Below are 19,980 nucleotides of genomic sequence, written 5' to 3'. Positions count from 1 at the left end.
GTGCTGTTTTAGTAGAAAATGAATCCTTGTGACAGACTGAACGGTGCTTGCCAGGCGCGTCTTCAAGGTGTCCTGGCTCTCCGAGAAGGATGCCAATCCGAAGTCACAATATGCCGGCATTTCCATGCATGCCACAGCGCAGCAGCGCCATATTTTCCTCTAGGTAATACAGTGAGAACCTCTACGTTGCCCCCCACTCTCGGAGTGGGGGGAGGGGGGGCAAAGTAGGTCATTTGCGCCCCCCCCCCCACTTTTGAAACCCGGGAATATATGCGCCTATCTCAAAAAAATCTCAAATGCTTTCAATGAGGAATTTAAGAGCATTTTCACTGTTGATAACGATGTATTACCACACTTCGATGCAGATTTACCACTCTCATACCAGATGTTCTAATTAGTGAAGCTGGAATTTTGAATATGGCCTTAAAACTCGACGTAAAGAAGTCCCCAGGGCCAGATGACATACCAAACGCAATTTTTAAGAGATACGCAGAATGGGTCTCAAAATACTTTTGTGTTCTCTTCTCTATATCACTATCTGAGGGGCAAGTTCCGGACGACTGGGGAATCGCCAGGGCAAAACCTATCCATAAGAATGGGAGGAAAGGCTGTATAAAGAACTATCGTCGGATTTCCTTAACCTGTACTGCATGTAATCTTTTAGAACATATTATACATAACCTCATAGCGCAGTTTCTTGGCAAACATATTATTTTAACAAAGTATCAACATGGATTTCGACAAGGTGTACCCAGCTAGCAGGAACTATACATGACTTTGCACTTTCAATTAACAACGGAAAACAAACCGATGTAATTTTTATGGACTTCGAAAAAGCGTTTGATAAAGTGTCTCATTAGAAGTTATTGCACAAATTGGGGAAAATATTAAATACCCACTAACTTTTAAACTGGATTGCCGCATACATTAACAGCCGAAAACAGTTCGTTGTCTTTAATGGAGAAACTTCGGAAGTTGTCGGTGTGGACTCAGGCTATCCTCAGGGGTCGGTGCTTGGACCCCTTTTTTTTTAATGATATTGTCTGCAACATTCCTGTCAAAATACGATTGTATGCCGATGACTGCGTGATTTACACGGAAGTGAGCAGTACAGCTGACCGAATTCTTTTAAATCAAACACTCAACAAAATTGTTCAGTGGTATGATATGTGGCAAATGTGTATTAAGTATGAAAAAACAGTGTTCATGAGAGTCACTCACAAAAAAAAGTCCATTAACTTTTATCTATTCTATCAACAGTAGTGTTCTTCACGAAATTCCTCATTACGATTACCTGGGCCTCTGGATAACAAATAACTTAGACTGGACTAAACACATTGATTATGTCGTAAGAAATGCAAACTGTAAGCTGTTTTTTTTTTTTACGAAGAGCTTTAAAATTTACTACTCCTGACGTCCGCATGACCGCATATAAAGCACTTATTCCACCATCATTAGATTATGCTGCCATAATCTGGGACCCCTTCACTCGAACCAATATTAACAAGATTGAAAGCGTACACAAAAGGGGGGTGCGATTCATATATAACAGCTTTGGACGATCTTCTGTTTCTGCCCTTTTAACCAGAGCCAACTTGCCACAAATAACCCAAAAAAACCGGTCATCTAAGCTAAAATTTATGTATCAAATTGTAAAGGGGCACTATATATTAGACACTTCAGACATAATAACCACCGGGTATGCCACTAGACAAAGACACCTATTAACTATTGCTCCATTTGGCACACGTAACAACTCCTTTAAATACTCTTTCTTTACGTGGACAACAACTGAATGGAACCAGCTTACTAACACCCAAGTTCATGAGCCTTCACTTACCTTGTGTACATCGTGTCTAACTTAGTACTTACCGTGTGCCTTCTATTTCAGTTTATATTAGTTTATTTACTCTTATAGATGTATGTATTTGTTGATTGCCTTTTTTTTGTGATGTTTTCAACATTTGTACCCTCCTGCCAAAATCCCGAAAGTGGGATTGCAGTATCAGTAAAAAAAAAAAGACGAGATCACTCGGGTCTACAGAAAGCGGCTTGAAGCACTAATAAGTGGGCCTGGCCTCTCCACGAGCTGTACGTGGTGGAGCCTCGGCCGCATTGGTTCTTCAGGCATTTACACAGACCAGAGTCTACTCGGCAACAGTTCGTACATTTCCCCACCTTTGCAAGTCTGCAGTACCCTTCTAAGTCTTGATCTAGACATTGATTCGGGCTACTTTGGTCTGTCAATAGAACAACTGAACCTTAATACTGCAATTGTAGGTTCCCAGAACTTTCAAAACTGCTTTCACTCATTTTGTCGTGAAACGTTTTCTCGCGGTGAAACTGAGGCAGCGCGAAGCGTTCGCGTCTCGCTGCCGTCGCTCTTCATCCCGTCAGCGTTGCGACAGCGAGTGCTCGTGGTCATCGAGTGCTCGGGGTCATCGAGTGAAATTTGTTTTATATTTGCTTGTACGCGCGACACCACGATTGTCATAGGTGTATCTACCGGATCGGGGGAAAGTGTACCCCCCCTCCAGTCATAGAAATGAAACATTAGGCCATTTATCCAGCCCCCTCCTACGCATAAACACTTTTGAAAGTGGGCACTGTCGGCTGCACACTGCAGAAATACAACGAAACAACAGCTGATGCCAAGTTTTCTCTCAGAATTGGGCTCACATAGATACGACTTATTTATCACGTATCCCCTGCTTTCGGGCGTCGCCTCCACGTGCTGTGGCAGATGACGCGTTACTCTGTACTTTGCGATGCGAGGCGCCTACGGGATGTGTCTTGTAAGCCTGCATTGCTGAGAAAGCTATCGATAGGTTGTCCAAAACAAGCTTAACCTTTCATCACTTGCATCAGCCCGTGTTAGTTGGGGCCGTCTAACTAAACCATCTTTGAAAACACAAAATCAAATTTGTTTTTATAATCTACTGGTATTTTATCGGTGTTGCCATTTTAGTGATCTTGACGCTAGGTTTTGGGACCTTTTTGTCTGTTTACGGCAATGTTTGCTATTTAGCAATCGGTGACTTCTCCAGTGACTTTACTGAACAGTAGGTGAGATTTTAACGACTTATAAGTTACAAAGATTGCTTGGAAAATGGTATTCAAGAACGCGCTTTGATATTCAAAGGCCACATACAAGTGGCCGATACTCCCTGTACGACGCATAGGCACCGTGACCATGATGAAACAACGGTTGCCTTTACATTGGTAGCTTTCACGTTGTGATAATGCCACAGCAAAGTGGTCACCATAGCCTTGACATTGTGGTCACAAAATGGAAGTTTATTTATTATTTACAAAACCTATTGAATGTACATATAATTGAATATTACAAAACCTATGTGAATCCGTAGTGTTTATACACCACGTGTTCAGGAGTGTCACTAAATCCATTCGATTGGTACACACTTGGCAAGCAAGTCAGAGAACTAATTTACCAAAACCGAGTGGAATAAATTTTTCTTGCAGATTTAGAACACAGCAGATGAATAAGACTTATCGACTGCGTAAACGCGTAAATATCGGAACGGCTTAGCTCTTCCCCGCGCGGCTGAAGATATCGCTTCCGTTTCTCACGCGTTTCGGACCAATCAGTACTTAACGGCGGCTTTCAACTTCAAGATTAGAAGGCGATCCACCAGTGGATCGCCTTCTAATTTTTCCCTACGTTGCCAAGATGGTAACTGCACGCCAGAGTTAGATGAATGCTCGATATTGCACAGGCATAGAATGAAAATACGCGTCTTATGGTAGAGGCATTGCATATCTATAACGGTGGAAGTGCGTGCGTGAGTCAGCCTTCGATTACTTTACATAAGGAAGAGATTAGGTGCCCTAAAGGTTCTCTCACGTAGACCGACACATGTACCCGACTGACACGCGGTGATTCCGTTCCGGAGCTTGCGCACATGAGTTTTGTGTCTTCTTTCTTTTTTCGCCTCAGCGGCGTTCGTGTTGTCCACTTCTCTACTCTTGTGTCCTGTCTGCACGCCTCACCTCTTTTTCGCATAATGAATCCTTACAAACTATCTCAGCTTTCTGTCGTACTGAGTGAATTATACAGTGTGCCCCAACAATCATGCACCAAGACTTTAAAGAAGAGCACTTGCGTTACTCGACGAAAACTTAGTGCATATCATTTCCAGTACAGTGCAGTAGCCGCCAGTAATTCTTTCGTTCCTGAAGTTTAATTCGACAGTTGCAATTATTTATCTAATTCGAGAAGTACACTCCTAATTATCAAAGTGCCATGAGGCATTTGTAGGAACCGCAGGCGCTCCTAAATTACATCTCACTGCTGTGTTCTAAGCGACGTACTAATTGCGCGCAATTTTTCCCGGCTGGCAAACAAACCTCACGAAACATGAAAAATGCCATCTAACTGCTTTCCCACCCGCATCATAAAGCGGCACCCTCAAATAACCTGATCGAAAGCAACTGAATTGCCCGTCGCAAGCGCAAAGACACAGCGCATCACCTTGATAATGGTACGGAAGGAGCACCAACAGCAGGTTTCGCGGCTTTTCAGCTATTCCTTCATCTCTACGTCCATCTTAGTATCCGTCTCTCAAGGCCGACTGATCACAATAATAACAAAAGCAACTTCATAACTCGACCGAAGCGCAGGGTTGACCACGCAGAAACGCGAAAAGCAATGTAATAGGCATAGAAAGTTTCAATATCCCTGCTTTGCTCGTACCGCATCGACAGAGTGCGCGCACAGCTATATTTCGCGGAAGAAACTTGCTTAGGACCAAAGCTGAATTAAAATGACGGTTTTAGTTTTCATGAGAGTGTATACGTGCTGCAAAAACAGGTTCATGGCATAAAATAAAAGCGAAATAAACAGATGAGCAAGCGACCCACGTGTTGAGCAAAGGCAAGATGTATGCGTTCAAGAAAGTAAATAACCACTTATAGATGAGCCGGATTGACAATCGGGACGCCTGTATAAAAAAAGAAACAAAACAAAGCAGATTTCAGTGTGCCCCTATTATCTATGGATTCGTAAGTGCTGTTGAACACGACCTGCTGCCTAAAGGACGCGTTCGAATAGGTCTCCTTCTGCAGCTTCGCAGTACCGAGTCCGCTTTTTCACACCTTCAGTGGCTTTCTTGGTGGCCGACGCTTGTGTGCTTCAGTGCATACAATGGCGTTTTGTAAACAAATTAAGTGGAACGCCAATGCATTTCTTCGGACAGTTCGGGAATGAGTATATCGAAATTGGTGTCGTCCTGAGAGTTCGTTTCAAGTGGATGGCACTTGCGAACTCCACGGCTAGCATTTGTAAATTGCAATATGGCTCATACGGAAATTACTTAAAAAGTTCATTAGTGAATCTTCGTTAATTAGTCGATTTTGCATTTCAATTTTTTGTGCAAGTAGGGCCCGCCGCTTCGCGTAGACCAAGTCATGAATTAGAATTACTTATGTCACAAGCAACCCTTAAAGATATTTGAAAGTGTCCGCTGAAAAACCATGCATATAGTCCCTCATTTGAACCCGGCAACGTAAGAGTATAGCTATAGATTTATTTCATTCATGACATAAAAGGCAGCACAGTAATGTAGTAACAGTAATTTTATATCTTAGGATAGTCATACAGCTCCACAAGACATAACATGATAACGATGCAACCACCAACGAAAAGACAGAACAAAACCGCAACATTCACCCGTTGAAAAAAAGCATAAAGAAAAAAAAAAGACGTATTACACAGAGGTTATTTCAACTGGACTTCTCTTTTCGGGCTATAGATCTGGATGTACAACCCGCCGGCGTAACTGTTCAGACACTCACGTCTAGTCTTCGAAAATTCCAGTCAGGTCTTGCAGTTCCCGCCACTGGGGCCTGTAGCGATGCCGCGCATCTGGAAGCCGCCACTCAACACTCACCAGTTCGCGGAGTAAGCGCGTCGGCACGTTCGGGTCCCGGCTCCTACGCTCGATGAGAGCGCGCACCAGAGCGCGTATTTCGACAGAGTAGGCTTCCATTGCGCGGCTGCGCCTACCTTCTCCGTAGAGTTGAGTCACCCGACGCATTGTAACCTCGTCGGGACACATTTGCAAGATGTACAAAGCTCTCAGAGCGTTGAGTTCGAACAAGGCGACGCGATTACGACTACGAGTGTGGAAGTTCGTAGCTGCACCGGCTGTGGAAGCCGTCCGCTGGTTGCGGCGTGCCGTGGATAGGAATGACACTTCGGGTGCACCTGTAGTTTCGAGGGAATGGGTAAAACGAGGGAGGCGGCTCCGCTGAGGAGAATAGCCGCCTGGAACGGCCAGATCGACCACATCTCCCCGCTGTCTCTGTCGAGGGCCACCGGTCTGCCACACATCGTCTTCCGACTGGCTCCTGCCACGACCGTTGATCCAAGACTCGATGATGACGTCGTCGTCATCACCGGACTGTCTCCGCCGAAGGGGCGAGCTCTCGGGCAAGAAGGCCAGGTCATTACCTGAGGGGAGGCTTTGTAAAAGACTGAGACTGTCAGGCAACGCAAGCGCTTCAGGGGTCGCATGCACAGTCGGCTGCAAAGGAACGTCACCGGGCGCAAGTGTGTCATTGGCAGTGCGCACGGAAAAAAACATTTCAGGTTCGACAGAAGCTCCGAAACCAGCAGAGTGTCTGGGAAACGTCTCGGGCTCATCGCCTGGAATCAGATTACGCCCGCGAGAAACGTCCCGACTTCCAGAAACATTGCTATTGGCCAAGCCTGTATGCCGGAGCCTGAAGTTTTCACATACCAGGAGAGAAGATTGCGTCTGCTGACAAAGCGGACTCTTGGTTCGTGGCACAGGCATGAATTCTTCTCGCACTGACCGCCTTCGCTCCGAAAAGCTCTCAGAAGTGGAGAGCCCCCTTTGCTCAGGTGAAAAAAGCGCGGAAGCAAAACCATTGGTATGCTGCCTCGTCCAGAAAGAACGAAACCTCTTCATTTCCAAAGTCTCAAGCGACCTGTCACCACGTGCACGTGGACTTTTGGACGAAGCAGCTTTCGGGGCCTCAGGGAGGAAGTGCTCGTCGACGGATGATCCGGACTCCAAAGAATGCTCCACACAAGCCACAGTGTATCCCTGCCCACGTGGAGAGTTCTGGGCGTCAACGATGACGCAATCGTCATCATGGTTCTTGCGCGGAGGAAGAAACCTCTCTGCAACGACTAAGAAGTCATCTTCAGGAGGACTCGCCCCATTAGCTGCAGAGTATTCCCAGCCACAGGAAGAGTTCTGGTCCTCAACGATGACGCAATCGTCGTCATGGTTCTTGCGCGGAGGAAGAAACCTCTCCGCAACGACTAAGAAGTCATCTTCAGGAGGACTCGCCCCATTAGCTGCAGAGTATTCCCAGCCACACAGAGAGTTCTGGGCCTCAACGATGACGCAATCGTCGTTATGGTTCCAGTGCGGAGGAAGAAACCTCTCTGCAACGACCAAGAAGTCATCTTCAGGAGGACTCGCCCCATTAGCTGCAGAGTATTCCCAGCCACACAGAGAGTTCTGGGCCTCAACGATGAGGCAATCATCGTTATGGTTCCAGCGCGGAGGAACAAACATCTCTGCGACGACCAACAGGTCATCTTCGGCATGCCTTTGCTCGGAGGAAACGTCCTCGGACGGCGCTACGTTTTGCTCATCATTCAAGTACCGCCTTTGCGGAGATGGCAAGCGCTCCGACGCACCAACACAATGACTGTGAGAAAGGAAGCTTTCCGTATCGGTTTCAGACTGGCTTTGCGCGAAAGGAGTCGAAAGCGAACACGACGCACCAGACAAGTCACTCAGATCGCCCGCTGAGCCAGGAGACGAAATCACTGGGCCAGTTGTTAACCGACAGCACTCTTTGGTCGAGTTGACCGCGTCTAATGGCTCATGTCGTACCTCGTCCGCTGAACCAGGAGATGAAATCACTGGGCCATTTGTTAACCGGCAGCCCTCTTCCGCCGAGTTGATCGGGTCTAATGGCTCATGTCGGTAAGGGACGACCTCGGCTGTGGGGGATTCATCGCGATGGCTCGCCGTCAGTATACGCGTATCGGCATCCAACGCAAATTCCGCTCTCTCGATACGTTCAACGTCTTCACACTTAACGGATGTTTCGGCGCATGGTGGTACAGCGGGCACAGCAGGGGCGGGGTGGTTGCCAATTTCACACGCCTTCGCAAACGCCGTTTCCAGCGCGACGGAAGCATGCGGCTTAGTCCCCACAGATATCTCGTCCTTGCAACGAGTGAGCAAGCGCACGCTGACGGTGCGTGGTATCGCGTTGCCACCAGCAACGGTAGCCGGCGTCGTAGAAATGCCCCGCATGGTCGAGTATTCAAGATGAACGTCGTCGCCGTGCAGGCGCACAGGTTCCAAACCTCCTCCGCTACGGGCCTGCACCACACTCGAAGCACAAACTGGCGGATCAGTTGAGACGCTTTTCGAAAGCTGTGCACGTTCTTCCCCTCTCCAAACAGGTGGCCCTTCGAGTGAAACAAATTTGAAAGGCACCCGAACAGCCATCTCGCTTTTCGACGCTCCCGTGGTATTGGGAGAGTCCGTTGTGGGCTCGACGTTGTCACAGCTCTTGCTCACTTCCTTCCCTGACGCATTGTCCCTAGACGCGCTGCGCTTCGCGGCAGGCCTGCGTAGGGCAGCTTCCTCCGTAACCGATGCGCTTGCCGCTGGATTCGTGCACTCGCCTTTCGGGACTCGCCGGCGAAGCTCGGACGAAGACTTGGTACCGCCCATCGCCTCCCGAGACGTGGCCGGTCTTTCCACTTTTTTCACATGACGGTTCACTGCTTTATTTAAACGCATTGACTGCGCCCTTATACTCGTGACGCATCCCCGTCGCACCGAGGTCCGACCAATAGGCGCCGTCCGTCGGCGCGGACGCCCGCGTGGTTTCGGCTCAGTCGTAGCGGTCCCAGTCTTTGAAGGCATGGGAACCGCCAGGGCCTGTTGGATCAAATTCAGTTTCCTTATTACCTCGGGGACGAAAGGCTCCATGGGAGCATCCACGGTGGTCAACGCGGTCTCGTGGTTGGCACCGGCTTCGTTCGAAGCCTTTCCTTGGAGAAACCTGCATATTTCTTCGTCAAATAACAAGAATGAGTAGAGCGCAAGTGGACTCTCTGTTGTTATTACAACGCCTTCTCCAGCTCCGTAGCTCGCGCCACCTTCCGACGTCTCTTGGCGAAGCCTTTCGATGGTAGCTAGGTCGTCGCCTTCCACTGGTGCACTGGCGTAATGTATATCAGATGGCGCCTCAGTGTTTGCCGGCATCTGGATGCCTGCAGGCTTCTCCTTATCGCTCTCGCAACACCCGGTCGCCCGTGCACTCGCCACAGTCTCCACACCGCTTAGTCCGTGCTGCACGTCGGAGTAAACGGCGACGTTCATGGTTGCCACGGCCGAGAGATTCGCGACGCCGCCTGCCTCCAAAACGGAGTGCCTTGGTGCCGACAATGATCACCAGTCTAAAAGCACATCAAACGCGCAGCAGCAACTTGAGACGCCTGGGTGAACAAGCCCCTCTGCGCCGAGCGACGATGTGCGCTGCGTGTGAGACGCTCAATTCAGCATCAGTTCAATTGGGGAACAATTTACGCCTGGACAGTCGAACATGCAACGCACCACTGCAGTTGCGTCTCTGTCCGGTAAAGAACCACTCCGATAGCGGTGTGTCGAGGCCCAGTGACTGCAGCAAAGAATACACGCGCAAAGAGAGAGCGGCGTCGAAGAGTCCACGGTTGCTGCGCAGTATCTCGAATTGCGCAGCAAGGTCGAAACCCTCCGCACTGCCGCAGCAGCGGCGGGACGCCTCCTTCACCGATGTCTCGAGTGGTGGGCAGATGATGCGTCCAACTGCGTCCAGCCAAATTTGTCTAGGTGGTGTGGGTGCAACCCTAGTGCGGCGTAGCCTCTGTGGCCCAAAGTTTACGGCCGCAGTGGTAGAGCGAGGTGAGTGTCTGCTCGCGCCTGCGAAGGGCACCGATGACGACCGCCGTCTCACGGCTGTGGAACTTTCCAGAAACGCCGCGCGCACCGTCAACGGCAAACGCGAGTCAGTACGTGAAGTCGAAGCGCCGGCCGCCGCGGCCGGTGGTGAGACGCCTGCTCACCTTGCCCGCGGTATAGTTGTACTATACTCCGTTTCATAACGTAGCAGTCAACGCTGTGGAGACAAACGAGACTTCTCGCAATGGTTTCGTTCGCACTTGGATATAGTTCGATGTTGTTTATTTGGGCTCAGTATAGTGAATGAAATAAGCTTTCATCATCAGAAACAAGCACACCGTGGTGTGCGGCGGCTCATGCGTTGTTTTAGATTATATTTATTTTTACGGCGAAGCTGTTCAGGGCTCCTTCCTCCAGTATGATTACGATGACAGTGATCTAAAGAAAGGAAAGACGCTTGATTCTGCAACCCGTGAGGGAGCACGGCGAAGCGTCGAATCGTGTCCGTGCGTAGATACGAAACTGGAGCTTTCTCCTCCGGCGTCCGCGTTAGACGCCACCTGCGTTTTCGTCTCCAGCTGCTCTCAAATCCTCTGTAGCTCTGTATTTAATGTAGCTATCTTGGAAAAACTCATACTGAAATTGGGCGCTAAGGTGATCTGTCATTCAGCCGAGTTTCATTTAGTTGTCATAATTAGTTCGTTTACAGTGAAGTTGTAAACGTTACCGACTTCCCATCTGCTGTCAATACGTGGTCGTCTACAGAGGGATTGTGGCTACATTAAACGGCTGGAACTCTTTTTTTTTTTTACCAAATTATCCCGAAATGAATCATACTGAAATTGGCCGCTCAAGCTACTCTATCATTACGTTGAGTTTCATTTAGTTGTCAGAATTACTTAGTCCGAAGTGAACTTGTAAACGTTAGAGCGTTCCCGTCAGCTGTCAATACATGACCGCCTACGGAGGATGCGTGGTTACACAAAACGGCTGCAACTCTTGTTTAATGACGCTATCTCAAAACAGTTCAGTTGACAATTAGCTGCTAAGACGACTCTAACATTACGCCGAGTTTAATATACTTTTCTTAATTACATAGTTCACAGCGAAGTTGTAAATATTGTAATATTCCCGTCTGCCATGCGGTGGTACTTGCACACGTCACCATAAAAGAATAACAATAAATCACTCCACAGTCAATTGATGTATTTAGTGTTTATGTCCTTGAATAATCCTAATAGTAAAAATAATAATACCTATATGTACTGTACATAGAAGCGTCATGGCTAGCTTAGCTAGTCGTCCTTCTTCACAGAGTGGAAGGGCTGATTAAATGTTTTTTTTATTTGCAACCCGTCACCAGGAGCCTCACCTACATGCTTCCGCAAGCGAACGATCAGCTAGTTGTGCAAGATTTAAAGAGTGTTTGCTTGAAGCACAGTGATACATAACGAAGTAAATGCTCCTGCAACTGTTGTTGCTTTTCTCTCAAGTAGAGTACTACATTCATTGCCAGCGTTTGCCATCTTAGTGTCTAATGCTTCATTGGACAAGGCGGGTTGACATTTCTATATATGCCACTGCACTGCTGTATAACTTACGTATGAAATGACTGACATGGCCTTCGAAAAGAAGCCCAATATTCTTGCCTGCATTCACTGCAAAAACAAATACGGAAAGTTAGAACTTCTGTGTACCTCATAAAACACACATCTGTGAAGACTTTCAGTATTTTATTCACATTGTGCTATTGGCTTTTACCGCACCTCGGTTGTCTGACAATAAAGTAAACAAGATTTGTGGGGGAGCACATGGGCATCCTTTGCAGATGAGGCACACATCAACATATTGCCTTATAAATATGTTACAGAGATGAATATTCACAAGAGGTGTTTGCAGGCAGAATACATAGACCAACAGAAAACACAGAAGACTGCAAGAACGCTGATATCAGTCCAAGTAATGTCTTTGTACCCTGTCACAAATCCCTGTGCAACAATACAAGTGTTTGTCCCCGAAACACACATCAACCATACGTTAATGGTAAGGTCTCAGTGCTTCAAAACTGCTCGCTACTTGCAAACACTAAAACATACAATATACAGAAATATGCACAGGCTTTACACAGCACTGCACGTGAAGTTTGCCTGCAAATATGCACAGGTGCAGCCAAAGCCAAGTTGCACAGCACTGCACAGACGTCGCACGGCCACAGAGTGCTAGGCCGGACTGTTGAGGTGCTGTGGGAGCTCCACAGCACGAGCTCACTTGCGGGCTTCGCTTGTGCAGGAAGGAATGGCTGCAGTATGGCAAGGAAGCACCAGCTGTCACCGAGTCCAGCTTTGCAATGCAGCATGTTTCATTTTTCTATCGACTCATTTCGACATCTTCTGTTTGAGACTGAAAGACCACTTGTTGCTTTACATACTTCTAAAACATGTGCCTAATTGGTCTTGGTTTTGTCATACTTTACTAGTCAGGTTGCCTTAGCTAGCTCTATGTCACCGCTAAGTTCTTGTGATGCACCAGTGAGGGTATATAGTCCTCCACTAGACAGCAGTCGCCAAGAGTAAAAATGAACTGGCGTCGATGGCGTAGAGGTAGAGTGCATAACAATTTTAAAGGGCACACGACACCACACTCGCACTCCAGTATCAAATAAAGCTTAATTTCCTGTTTGAGCTTCCAAAGACATGCACATAGGAAGTAACCTTGCCACAACTTACTCATGCTTGAGCTGCAAACTTGTTATTTGAAAATAAACATAACTTAGCATTCACTATGTCCTTGTGTCCTTTCTTTAATGCTAGTGTTTCAAACTGCAGTGATCGTATATATTGCGCATCGTTCGCTTTATAAATGACTGTCTAATCGCCAAACATTATGAAATTGGGGCAATCAAAATTTTAACGATATTAGTTAAATTAGTACTTCGATCACTTTTGGCTGCACTGGTCCTGCTAAATTTGCTTTTCATCGTCTGCTTACTTTGCAAGGATGGGAAATGTAATAAATACAATCAATATATCAATACACTTTTCTAAGGTATAAATGTTTGGTGTAGAGCAAATCGGCCGTTCCGACCACATGAGATCTACAAATGCACATTTTCATCATGATGCGGTCCTTATCCACTTTTAGTGCAGTGTTCTCACCAAGCCTGGCAAAATTTCAGGGAGGGACTGTTTTCACACTTGTTACAAAAAACAAATTGAGCAAGACATTTCACCTGGCAAGCACGTGGAAGGTGTGCCTCACGGAAGGGTATGTGGCTCCTAGTGGTGACCATCTGCAGACCAGACAGATTTCGACCATCTGCAGGTAGGCAATATGGGGTCCCTGTCGTCCCCCGTAGTCCTCAGAAAAGGTTGACCACAAGGTTCCTTTGCAGTCTTCCCCTCAAAAGCAAGTCGTTTGCTGGTGGTAGGCGCCTTGCTTCCGGCCGCAACTCTCCACCCGTGCTCCGGTGGGGCTGCAGTACACCTTCTAAGACATCGTCATCATCATCAACAACAACAACAATACATGGCTCGCCTGCCTCGAGCGCGATGTTGTTGAGAGCTGCACAGGCTGCCACTATCGCAGCTGCTTTCACAGGAGTGTAGAGTAGGGTCCCGTACCGTTGAATGCATCGGAACCTGCTCTTCGGAAGCCCAATACAACTTTCCACAACATTCCGCATGTAGGCATGTGCACTCTTTTTTGACCGCCCCTCTGGTGTGTCTACAGATGGATGTCCCGGGACAGGCGTTATTATCCATGGTTCCAGGGGATCGCCTGAGTCTCCTGCGAGATCAAAATGTGACAGGTGCTGATGTCATTGAGTAATAGAAAGTAATTTCTTATGAGATCACTGTCTGTGGGATCGGAAATTCACATCGTGCTTATATATGCGCTATTTCGGAGACAAATAGAGCCGTTGTACACGAATGTTCGGTTATATTGCCATGGTCATACCAAGGATATCCTATGCAGACTTTGTACTGGCGGCACATGACTGGTCCTCCAAGAGGCTTCATCATCAAGTTTCTTTTTGGGAGAAGTAACTGTCCCCATATGTTCAAATTATATTCTGAAGCCATCATATCTGCAGCTATGTACAGCATGCATTGCACACGTACTGACACAACTTGCCTCAAGACTTCAACTTACCTCAACGTGTAACCTGTGCCTGGCAGAGGGCATAGGGAAAGAAGACACACACTGCACTTTCATGTGTACGCTAACTGTGCACACAATGTATACGATCTAGGTACATGATCTATGTGGGGCATTGCATCTACCACGCAGTATCTACCGCGAACGTAGTAGTCATATTTGTAAATTGTGCACAAGGTTCGGCTACGTGCATCTGAGGAATGCGTCCAATATATATCCTTAATGCCCTCATGCACACGCATGGAAGATGTCCGTTTTGCCTCCCACCTAAGGCCACATACATGAACTACACTTTCTAACACAAAATCAGCGCGACAATCCACAGATTCTCTCTCGAGGAGACACCAGCATTACATGCTGGCATTAGACGTACTACAAATATTTGATCTTGTTCAGAGGAACAGACACACAATTACCTTCAAAGGGGTATCTGGTCACTGTGGCTTGGTCGATAATGAGCTATACGATGTAGACGCAAGAACTCTAAAGCTCTCTACATAAAGAACCCATACTCTCAAAGCGATGTAAGTCTTTGTTGGCTGCGCTCATGTGAGATTTCACAGCACATTAATGGACTCCACCAGACCATCGGTACAGGCGCCTGCTGGAAATAGACTCTGGCAGGACGTTTCGCCTGGGCGTCGCCTTCTCTCAATGCTATGCACAGCTTATCGGCCGTGTTGACAGCTCAATCTGTGAACGTTGCCAAGTGTCTGAGCCTCTACAAGACTTGTCTTGCGACTGCCCTATTTATGCATCACAGCGAAAGACCCTGGCTTCGACGATAGCAGGCACTGGCAGTCAAACATTTCCTGAAAGTACTATTTTGTCCGCAATGTGGGACCGTTAAGAAGTATCAGTACCTACGAGGGCTGCTCTGGGCTGTTTGAAAATCACCGGCCTAGATGCAAAGCGTTAAGAGAACCACTGTGTTAGTGCATGTATGCATCCTTCCTTCATATCCTCATCCCCTTTGATCACTCTTTTTTGTCCCCTTTCCTTTTTCCCCTTCGCAGAGCAGCAGGCTAGAGCATGCTACCTCAGCCCGACTTCTCTGCCTTTCTAATAAATTGTCTCTCTCTCACACACACACAAACGCAAGACATGTCTGCAGGATGCGGAAAACGCGGCCAATTGATCATGAAGGGATGTCCACTGGACGCATATAGCTCATCTCTAGGAACGACTACAGTTGCATGTCGGGTTGTAGTTTATGTCCAAATAATATCCGAGTCTCTGGATTGGCAGTACTCACTAAGCACGATTTCCCCCGGTCTCAGGAGAGTTCCAAGGCAGCTGCGCAGCAGTGTGTGTCGCCAGAGAAAGTAGTCGTCGCATGACTCCGGGGAACGGGGGTCGATGTCTGGGAACTTCATGTCATCACACACTTTCGGTGCCATATGTGAAGCGAAGTGGGGAAAAATAAATGACCCGGAGTAAGTATTGCAAATCACGCAAAACTGCATGAATCTACCTGCGCCGCGATACTTACCAAAAAACTTAAGTGGAATAAATTGCTGCAGCCGTTCGTTATAAGCTCATATAACTTGCCCATTGCGAGTATGCAAAAAGCAGCCTCAATTAAAGCTGCAGACAAGTGGGAAAAGTGAAAAAAAAATTGAACTTTCCACTACCAAAATAAAGAAAACATGCATTTTGAAACAGCGCACATCATGTGACGCGTTCAATAAGATTGCACTGAGAACACAAGTGAACACTGGCAAAAAAACTGCAAAGTTTGCTAGAATGCACACTGATATGTTTGTAGCTATCTACGTACACAAATGGTCATGAGAGATGCCTAGGATAGCCGATTTGAGAAATTAAACCAGCAAGAAATGGTAAATGCAACGAGTACTCACAACGATAGTGTTGAGCGCATAGTGTCCTTTCCGGGTCTTGAAGCTCTGGGTCTCCCCTGGGTTGAGCCCTTTCGGTTGATGGATGACAATCAGTGTGCCGTCCACGCTGGCGACAGCACCCGGAATTCGCCTTCTGCTTGCGAACGTCGCCTTGGCGCTGGCTTGGGCAGCCGAGGTCATAAGAAAACTGACCCCGCCCTTCTGGGGGCCAAAGACAGTGATCACAAGAGCAGCTTCGTGAATGGTGCCGCTTACAGAAGACTGGGCCATTCCTTCAAAAACTTCGGCATCTACAGAGTTCTAGAAGCTGCCGGAGACGAGAGAATGGAGCGCACAGAGGACCTTCCTCTCTGTGGAGTGACCACTTGATCACCGGCACCTGACAGTCTCTTTCAGTTCGCCGCACAGCCAATAATCGGTTGGCTTCGAAAGAGGATAATGACGCCGAAACTCCTGTCAGCCCTAAAAACACATCTCGAACCTCCAGTCGTTGCCGGCACCGGAAGAGCAGCCCGAAGCAAAATACTAGAGGCACCGCCATGTTTTCATGTGTATCTAGTCGTACCTTAGAGATAACCAACGCGCGCGCGCACACTACCCGCGAGTGTTCGAGGCAACACGGCAGCTGTGCGCGGCCATGGTCGCAAGCAAACAGCCAAGCCACAGCAACGCAACCCAAAGCGGATTAACCCTTCGCCGGTTCCGCCCCAGAGAACGTATTTCGGCTGAGTAGGCTTCCATTTCACGGATGTGCCTGTCTTCTCTGGAGAGTCTGAACACATTTGCAAGACGTACAGAGTTCTCAGAGTGTTGAGTTCGAACAAGGCGACGCGTCTACGATTACGACTATGGTCGAGGAAATTCGTAAGTACACCGGCTGTCGAAGCCGTCCGCTGGTTGAGGCATGCCGTGGCTAGGAATGACACTTTGGACCCGCCAGTAGTGTCGGGGGAATGGCTAGAACGAGAGAGGCGGCTTCGCTGAGGAGAATAGCCCCCCGGCACGCCAATATCGATCACATCTCCCCACTGCCTCTCTTGAGGGCGACCGGTCTCCGACACGCCGTCTTCCGACTGGCTCCTACCACGACCGTTGACCCAAGACGTTTGCCGATTACGTCTTGAAAGGCAAGTAATTAATATTGGTGCTGGCGCGCGCGTTCTTGTGGTTTATGGTTCATGTAATGAGCTTTGTGTAACCAGAGCGGAGCGCTTTCTGAGCGTAAGTTGTCCCTATTGCTGTGCACATTTTGCAAGCAATTTAACGAATGTTTTCGTTGTTGTTATTGCATACTTGCATTCTGCTATGAAGCATGCTACCAGCGCTGATTGCTGTGGCTGAATGGACGCACACTTATGGAAACACTGAAAGTTACTGTTTGTTCGATAGTTTCCTTGCTAGGAATTCCTCGTTATATAGGCATCTCTGCAAGTACAGTGCGTGTGCAACGTATACGTCGATGTGTCATGGGCTTCGCGCGTTGGCACACGATTCCTGTGTTTGACGCTTGCTCAACTATTAAGCTCATGTGGAGTTTTTTGTCTTTATGTATACAGTTGAGTTTGAAGGCCCACGTTGCGAGAACCTGTCTGTATTTGTGTTCATGAGCGTCCTCGCGTATTTGTCTTTTATATTGCAGGACAGATAGAGGCCGAGATTATAACAACGAGGTTTTCTTTTAATCGAGACATCTCAATCAGAGGATGGCTTTATAATAATTATTATATGTGTATGAACATATTTCATATCAAGAGCAGGATGTCAGCTCTTGAAAACATACGCCAGGACAGGGCGTTGAAGCACTGTGTATTAAACTAAGTACTGCGATTTTGTAGCGATACTTACCGCTCGATTAAATAACACTCTTATCGCTTACCGTTAACGGCCGCCTATTCCTGTTCATAACACGGGCGAAACATCGGTCAGACCACTGACCAAGAGTGAAAAGTAATACCATAGTGCTAAGAAGTCGTGTCCTATGTTTCAAAAAGACTTTTCATGTGTTCAATATTTTTTTCATAATCAAATGCTCTTTTTACCACATATTTGAGTCTGGTGCTTGCTGCCGACTTCATTCCTGCCTGAAATTTTACTTGTTGCAGAATTTCAGCGCAACCTACTGAGACATAACGACGGACTAACGAAGATTATTCATCACGTTAAAATTAATCATACCTCCACTATGGCATGCCGCATAGCAGCTTTGGGATATATAATAGACACAGAGCAGCGCAATACTACAGGGACCAACAATAAGATGACGCAGACAGCGCTACACATACACATATTGCACTGCTCCGTGTTCGGTATGAATCCAAGCCAAGGATACCGGCAACGTGTCCCAGCTTTGAGATCTTTAATATACCATTAGTTTACACGGACCCTTTCTCATAAGAGTTCACTGGTTTCGACGAGCTGCCATTTGCTTCAAGCAAACTACTTTTCAGCTGCCTGTCTGCCGTATTTCAAGATAGCTGAGCAAAATACAAAAAGCGCATGCACATTGTACTTTTGAGTACAGGGCAAATAATTGTGGAACATTCCTATAAGCGTACGCATTGATTTCTTTGTGGTGCGTTTTGCGCATTTAATTCCTTCAGTGTACGAATCCAGAAGATTGATATAAAATTATTACTGTTTTTGAAATCTCTACATAATCTATTGAATGAGAGCATTTCATCTAAAAAACTTGTTCAGGAGTAAGCAATCAAATGTAATGCCGAATGCGCTTTCAAAGCTACTATTAATACATATAATCTATAGCTCACCAGTCCTTGTAGTTGTGTTCAGTAGTTACCAGTTTATTGTTGCTAAATACAAGAAAATTGTTATGACAAGGACTGTTTGAAGGACCTGTCCAGTTTGTCTGTAAAGTTGTATACTATATAAAGGATGCCATTTCATTTATTGGCATTTAGGCATGCCTCGTTGAAGCCGCTCTAAAACAATGGATATCCTTACTGTAAGTTATTTATGGCTACTTCACAGAGTTGTACAACTCCCTCATGTATCGGGTGGACATTCTGTGTAGCAGCACTGCGGTGCTACAACGTAAAACTATTCCAACTTTTCTATTACAATTCTGCAATCAGCCCTCCGCGATTGGTCAAAAACTGTTTGGGCTACCCACGCTTCACCTGTCTGTCACGCGACGTCACGAAAACCGCGATAGCTTCCCATCTGATATGACGTGTGCCCAGTGATTATGCATGATTTGACCGAATATAAAAATAGTTATTTCTGATTCGACGCCTTTTCCCCGTTAGCCCTCGGCCATTGGTCAAAAGTTTTCGGGCTGCACCCACTTCACCTCCCTGTCACGCGGCGTCACAAAACCGCAAAAACTCACCGCGTCAAGGTGACGTGTATGCGTTAAAAATGCGTTAATATTCCGAACAAAACTGAGTTTTCTTCTGAATAGCCACAGGTTGCCCCGTTCCGAAAGGAATAAAAAATGGCTGCCGCCGATCGCTCAGGCACTGGCTACTCGCACCTTCCGGAGAGCCTGGGTTTATTTGCGTATAATAAATCTTTTTGCGTGGCCGTGTAACGTTTTTGAGCACTTTCGACCCGTTTACGACCTCGTTCTGCCAACTCTTCTTTACTGAGGATCCGTTTTAGCGCCATTCTTAAGCTTCCGTTGCATGCCGCTGCGATTTTCGACCAGCCACCACAGGCTAAGTAAGGGAAAGTGGACCAATCGCAGACGCCGGCACCACCCTCTTTGTCCGGTTATCGATTTTCATTGCAGTGGCTCGGCCCCATCAAAGCCCTCTCCACTTGAGCGTGCTCCTCGCCTCTTGTCAGCCAATTAGATATGACAAGCCGCTCAGTGTAAGCAATATTATTCGTTTTTCAAGCAAACAAAAGTGACCTCCTATGAACGAGGAGAGCGTTTGATTGAGAGCGGGTGATCGCCCTATGCTTGCGTTAACGTTTACGCAAATTTGACGTCAGAAGATTGGAATAAAAACATATCGGAATAATTTTACGTTATA

This window comes from Dermacentor andersoni, chromosome 7, assembly GCF_023375885.2.
Source record: "Dermacentor andersoni chromosome 7, qqDerAnde1_hic_scaffold, whole genome shotgun sequence".
Classification (NCBI taxonomy): Eukaryota; Metazoa; Arthropoda; class Arachnida; order Ixodida; family Ixodidae; genus Dermacentor; species Dermacentor andersoni.
Note: the sequence above shows the minus strand (reverse complement) of the source record.